Below are 7,479 nucleotides of genomic sequence, written 5' to 3'. Positions count from 1 at the left end.
ATGCCGCCAAGTTTTTCTTGCCCCATCTTAGTCTCCTGGCTTCGTGTCAAGTCATGATGCAGCCTTTCTCCCAGTCAGCCATGCCAGACCGGCTCATCCAATGCACTGGGTGCGGCTATGAAGCAGGCTCTGCACTTTCCTCCGGAAACCCTGCTGCTCTTCTCAGACCTGCTCCCCCAGTCTGATGTAGAAGAGGCATCCTGGCACCCTGTCAGTTGTGGCAGGGCAGGCAGGTAGGCTGCCACCCCCTGTCGGAGCCTCCAGTGGGAGAAACTGCTCCCCAGTGTATTTTCCACCTGTCATCTGCTCCCAGAAATGGGCAAAAGGAGACTGGGAAGAAGACTTCAACTGTGCATTAGAGCCTCCCGTGCCTGGTGCAGCTGTCCCGGGGTCAGGTCAGGAGCTGGAGGTACAAGGACCAATTCTGGCCTGTCATACTGGTGTAAGTCCAGAGTACCTGTCACTTGCTCTGCCTTAAAACTGGTGGTATAGACATAAGCCCATACTGAATCTTACAGAAAAGACAGCTCCATCTAGGACACAAGGCAAACAGCTGCTTTTGCAGAGTGGACATGTCTCCTGAGCTAGCCCACTTTCTCTGCAGCTGAAAGAAACTGGTTGAACCCCCACCTGTGCTCGACTCTTTTCCGAGGCCGGTCTGAATCATCTGGGCAGCCTGCCTATTTCTGGCCAGCTTCTGGGCAGATCAAGGAGGGCATTGAGCATGTTCTCAGGCATCAGAGGGGGCTACTCTGTCTGCCTTGTGCAGCGATGTGCCTCTGAAAATGTTCTATAATTATCAGACACTCCTTGGTGGCACTTGTTTCTGGGCTTGGCAATTGGCCGCTGGGGGACACCCCCTGACATGGTGATCGGCCATGGACAGGGGGCTACAAATGCAATCATCGGCCCCTGGGCACCAGAGACCCACGGTATGCCACTGGGATCACCCAACCTGCTCCAATCCTGTGCTTCACTTTGGGACTATCTTGTGATGTGCGGGAGCCCCAGCTGGCTGGTGAAGGGTTAATTACCTTCTGGCAGAGCATCAAAAATGCTTTTAAAAAATGATGAGTATTGATTCCTCAAATGGGGTTGGGTGGAGGAAGAGAAGAGAGAGAGGGAGACTGCACAAAGCTATTAATGAACATGAGCTCTCCCCTTTGCTACAGTCTCCTTTGGCCCACACCACTTATGAGACAATTTGGAGACCTTCAGTTACCTCCAGGCAGAGGAAGTCCTTTGTCCACTCACAGGGCGTGTCTACACATGCAATTAATGTGCCTGGATTTACTGCACAGTAAATTCAGGAGCATTAAGCTGTGCCCAGGCACACATCTATACGTGCACCCAGGTCAGGAGCAAATTGAGCCTAACAGGAGCAGTGTAGTCCAGGGCTGCTCCTGCCTGGCTCTGTCCCCCTGCAGCAGCAAGGCTCAAGGCTCCCCCAGCTGCCAGCCCCAGGCTATTAAGGAGTACACAGGGTCAGGCCTGGGCTCCAGGGGCAGCTCTGAGCCAGGCAGCCGCCTGCTGCATTGTGTCTGCCTGCTGCCTAGGCTTCCTACCCCATGGGAAGACTAGGTCCAATGGTCACAAACTCTTGGAAGACCATTTTAGGCTGGACATAAGGAAAGACTTCCTTACTGTCTGAGTCCCCATGGCCTGGAATAAACTCTCTGCAGAGGTGGTGCAGGCACCTACTCTGGATTCGTTTAAGAAACACTTGGATGCTTATCTTGCTGGGATCATTTGACCCCTGCTGACTGCCTGCCCTTTGGGCAGGGGGCTGGACCCAGTGATCTTGTGAGGTCCCTTCCAGCCCTAACGTCTATGAAATCTATGAAATCTACGACTGGGACCAATTTGCTCCCAGGCCAGTGTCTACACATGCAGTTAGGTGCATTAGTTTAAGGCACCATTTTCTAGTACCTGTATCCATTGATTCTAGAAAATGGCACTTTAAACTCATAGATTCATAGATGTTGGGTTGGAAGGGACCTCAGTTGCAGCACATGTGTAGATGGTGGTGCTTTACTGAGCTTTAGTCTACTGCACAGTGAAGTACATGTGTAGATGTGCCCACAGAGGCCATGCTGCCTTCCAACCCTGTAGAGCTTCCCTTTGGTTCCTGGGCTTGAAAGGACTCCATGTGTATGTGCCAGCAAACATATTCTGATGCATTTTCAATGCAAAATGTCACAGAAAGAAAAAAATACTTTTTTTTCCTTGTCATGCTTTTCACGTCAACGTTCTTCTGACTGTTAATAGCTCTGGCAGACTGGCACCTTGCTCCAGAGGTTGTCTTCTTGTCTAAGAGTTTCAGTTTTTATTTTTAAAAAAGTCTCTAGATGTTAGCATTGCACAGAACACCTGTGAACAGATGTGTGCAAAGAGGTTTATTGAGTTTGCAGAGAGCCTGGACCCATAGGCATGAACTGGCTTGCTCATTTTGGTCAGTGATGATGTGTAGGGAGTGTATGGGGGTGCACATGCACCCCCTGAGAGTGCTGGTGCACCCCCTGACTGGCCACACTCGTTGCTTAGGTGGTGGGCAGGGGGGGCAGGCGGGAGCACCAGTGGCCCCCGCTGCAAGCTCCAGGCAATCGCTGCAGCCGCTCCCAGAAGTCCACTTCAGCCCTTGCAGGATCAGCTGCGGGGGTTCCCCTGGGCAGCAATTTTGGCCATGGGGGAACACCCCCCTTCCCCCGTTGGTGGGACTGGTAGGGGGGGCACATCCCCCTCCCCCCCCAAGGTGGCACCAGTCACCCATGGTGAAAGGTCCACTTGGATGTCATGGGATGAGCAATTAAATATCAACACTGGAAATAATTGCAGTCCCTGTGGAAGATGGGAGGGAAGGTCACAGACCAGTCCAGTTTCCAAGGGGTGATGTATCTTTCAGGTGCTACCAGTGGGCCTTGTTTGGAAGGAGATGTCAAGCAGAAGAGCTCAGCAGACCCCAAAGGCACAGTGAGAGCTCCCTGTAGTGACTAGGAAGCTGCTCAGCCAGTACAACAGTTTGCAGCAGGCTGCTCAGCATTAGAGGGCCTACTCCTGAGTCTGTGGCTAGGACTCTCTAGTTGCCTCTCGCCTTATCCTCAGCCTTGACATTCACTAAGCATAAGCCAAGTCTCTGACAGCCCCACAACCACATCTGCACAAGCTGCTTGGAGCAGTGCCCCATTCTGCTGACTCATACAAGCTGTGCTTCTGTTTAGAGGAGTGTTTGGACATTCACCACTTCCTTCCCCAGCACACATCTGACACCCATGGTGCACACATTATTTAACCTGGTAGTCACCATGATATGCAAGGCACCAGCTAGTGTTTGTGCACTGTTGCCCCCTAATGGGCTGACATGGGACTGCTCAGCTGTGTGTCATAGTCCCTCTGCTACTAATAGCTAAGGGAGATTCTCCTTAAACGAGCCTGGGCTGTTGGGGCAGAAAGGTCTGTCCTACCCCTGCTCTTTGGGCACGTTTCCCAGTGGCTCTGGTATGTTGTAGAATGACAGCTATGAAGTCCTAGGAAACTGGGATGTGTCAGCAATTTATATCAGTGTCTGATATACAGGCCATCCAGGCACAGAAACAGGAATAGCAGGGCCTGGAATAGACCCCAAGAGTCCTGACTCCATGTTCAAATAAGCACAATGCCCCCACAGGAGACAGCAGAAGGCTCCTTTCTCCTGACTGCTCAGCTCACAGCCACATGGAGGTAGCCAGGAGGAGGTACATAGCGCACTGTGTTGGGTCAGCTAACTGGGGCCAGCCCCTGCTGACCTACCGATTTGCTGCTTGCTCACCCTGCCTGTGTTTGCACTGGTGTCCGTGTTTGTCTGCAGCCTAAGCCTTTCCAGTGCCCCATCAGCAAAGCTGTTCAGCAAGGGGCCATGACTCAGCTGGTTAGAAAGGTCATGCACAAAGCTGATAAGTCCAGAGGCTGCTGCAGTAAGCGCAACGCCAGCTTCACTTGTACAATGCTGGGCTGGCACCACACACGCACAGATCCCCATGATGCAGGCAACTCCCAGGATCACTCGGGAATAGGCCTAGCAGGCAAGAATTTGCCATAATAATCTGTGGAGAGGAAGATGGAAATAACCTCAGAGATCAGCCAGGGCATCTTCTGGTCAGCCCGGAGTGTTGTCTACAGTATATTTATTAGAGTGCCCTGCAGTCTAGCTTAAATGTGCCAGGCAATGCACCTTCTATGCTTCCCTGGGGAGATCACTCCACAGCCTAATGGATCTCACTGCCTGTCTAGTACCTTCTGTCCGAGGACTTCCCAGCATTTACAATGCTCATTTGCACTTCTACAGCCCTTTCTGCCTCAGACCTCAAAGCATTTTACAAAGCATCAGGAATTCTACTTCAGTACATCTTTAGCAGGTAGACAAATACCATAACATCCTTTTCATAGGCCCATTGAGGCACATGGAGATGAAGTGACTTGTTTGGGGTTACAGAGCAAGTTGGTGGCAAATTATGGAAAGAACCTGTGAGTCCTGGCTCTCAGGGAAAGGAAGAACTCCAGCTCGGGAAATATTAATGACTTGGAGAATCTACACTCTGCAGGAGAAGAAAAACTTGAGCAGTTTCCTAAGAGTTTGATTTCTGTGGCCAATATTTTGAGAACTAGGAGCCAGAAGCTAGGCCTTGAAATCCCTAAGTAGGCACCTAAAGAGGGGCCTGCTTTTCAATACCGTCGAATGCCCAGAAGCTCTTGCTGATTCCAGTGCAGTTACAACATCAGCATAGATGAAAGGACACCCAGGTCTTTAGTAAGCCAACAGAGCTGCTGTTCTGCTCCCAGAAACAGCATACGTGCTGCACCAGACATTAGATGCTGCCTTAGCGAGAGCAGACAATGAGAGGAACCCGTGAGCAGCAAATATGATGGGGCTGGTCCCCCATCACTTGCATCGGGACCTTCTGTTCTATGGCCCGGGGGGGCAGAGTAGTTTATTCCAAAGCAAAAGGTGAATGAAAGAGTTGGAAGTGGTACAGGGCCATGTAGAATCTCGCCACGGGATAACATCAGTGTAACTCTAATGCATTTAGACCCGTGTGGGATTGAAAAAAAAAGGCCTCTAGGTCTAGCAGCTTGATAAGGTATCTCCGTAGCTCTGTGACTTACTGTCATCAGACCCAGGATCAAATTCAGCTGTAAGGGGACTGGTGGTGCAAGCCACACACTTCCCCCTTGTACAGAATGAGTGTTGAATGTTACCTGTTAGTGTCCGTCATGAGAGTTGCATGCATTTGCACCACTTACTATTTTGGCCCAGCTGGCCATGACAGCTGGCTTAATGTCAACCTGTTCTCCACAGCAGGTACCCTGTGTCCATGCTAGCTGAAGCAATCATGTGAGTCAACTGAAGAAATAACAGGCCTTTTAGTAGGTGGTGTTGGATTATTTTTATGCTAGATCCCACTTAGGACATGAGGATGGTCTCCCACTGATTTAAAGAAAGAGATGATGGGACTTTACCTTTCACTTGGATCCAACAAGGCTGGCTGCCTGGTGTTCAATTCAAACTAAGTTCGGGTGGACAATACCTCCAAGGTGCCCCCCCCCGCCCCCCCCCTTCAAAAGGAGCAAGATTAAGGGAAACCCAAAAGATGGTCAGTTTTTGCTGTCCTGTTTCCATTTGGTGGCTGGATAATACAGACCTATACAATGTCTTTTAGGCCCATTCCAATAATTCTGATATTTCAACCTTTGTCTTAAATCAGGATGACAAATTGAAATGCTGAACAAGTTTGTTGGATGAAATACTCAATTTGGGAATCCAGCATCCGTTATAAAGATCAGTTGCAAAACTGTAATGCCTGTGAGGCCACACATTGCAACAGGAAAATGTAATGTGAGAGCGAACTAACTCACCATGAAAGATTTGGGACCACTTCAACAAATCCAAATGCTCTCAGCCAAACCCAGATGAAATATTTTGTTCAGATTGTCCAGGTGGAAAATTGAAAATTCTCAGCAAAATTGAGATTTTTCCACAAAACATTTTAATTCAGCAGAAACTGCATTTTCTAGCCAAAAATCAGTCTAGTGGAAAATCGTTAATCAGTTCTATCTAGAACAATGTGCAGAATGGACAGGAAAGCACATGAAGAGTTACAGTATAGGTCTCAGTGCATCTGGAAATCATGCTGACTACCTGTGTCACTCCTGGTTTATTATTAATAAAGCAATTGCTTCTGCTGTAACTAGATGTGTCACTCTGTGTTCTCTGTTCTGCATCACAGTATAGCCCCCCGCCCCTCGGGTTCACAGTGTGCATTCTCCCTGACTTCTTCCTTTCTGCACTGCAGGGTGAAGAAGTTGGCTACTTTAACTTGTGTTGTAACAACTCCACAGCCACCTTGGATAGTGGTTCCATGGAGACATGGACCTAGGGGAAGGATGGCGGGGAGGTGGGAGTGAGTAGCAAGTAGGGTTCTAGGTATGTCCCACATCCAACTTTACTCACTTGGGGCACTGAAAACAGCTGTTCTCATGGTAGTCTGAAGATCTTTTTCACACGATTGTCCCGTTAATGGGCTTCAGAGTCAGCTTTCTTTTAAGATTAATCATAGAAAGGTAGGGCACAAAGGGCCCACAGAGGTGATCTAGTCCATCTTCCAGCCCTGAGGCAGAATAAGTTTACCTTGAGTAGACCATCCCCAACAAACATTATTCTTAAAACCCTCTCATGAGGGATATTTCACAACATCCCCAGGTTGCCTGTTCTAGTGCTTCATTACCTTTTGTAGTTAGATAGGGTTTTCTTCATAATATCCACCATAAATTCTATTTTTTCCAAACTAGGCTGATTTTTTTTCTTGTCCTTTCCCCAGTGGACATGGAGAACTATTGCTCTACTTTCTTTGTATAACAGCCTTGCATGAACTGGAAGACTTTTATTTTATTGCTCCTTGGTCTGATCTTTTCTAGCCTAGCAAACTCAGTTCCTTTAGCCCTTCCTCACAGGTCATGTTTCCTAAACTTTCATTCCTGTTACCATCCTCTGGACGCTTCTCAATTTGTCCACATCTTAAAGTGTGGTGACAAAAACTGGATGTGATATTCCAGGGGAGGCTTCACCAGAGTAGGAACAGGGAGGAAGAATTACCTGCCATGACTTACAGAAGACACTTCTGTTAATACTTCCCAGAAACAGGTCTGCTTTTTTGCAACAGGATCACATTATTAACTCCTATTTAGTTTCTGATCCATTAGAACTCAGATCATTTTCTGCTGTATTGCTGCCTATTCCCCACCTTGTAAATCTGCTTCCCAAGTGTAGCATTTTGTTTTATTGAGTTTCATCTAATTGATTTCAGAAGACTTTTTATAATTTGTCAAGATGATTTTGAATCCTCATCCTGTCTTCCAGATGGCTTGCAATGCTTCCCACTCTAGTGTCACCAATGTGTTCCATTGTACACATTGTTGATGAAAGTATTGATTAGATCTGGGTCCCCT

This window comes from Alligator sinensis, unplaced genomic scaffold (genome assembly GCF_000455745.1).
Source record: "Alligator sinensis unplaced genomic scaffold, ASM45574v1 scaffold883_1, whole genome shotgun sequence".
Taxonomy (NCBI): domain Eukaryota; kingdom Metazoa; phylum Chordata; order Crocodylia; family Alligatoridae; genus Alligator; species Alligator sinensis.
Note: the sequence above shows the minus strand (reverse complement) of the source record.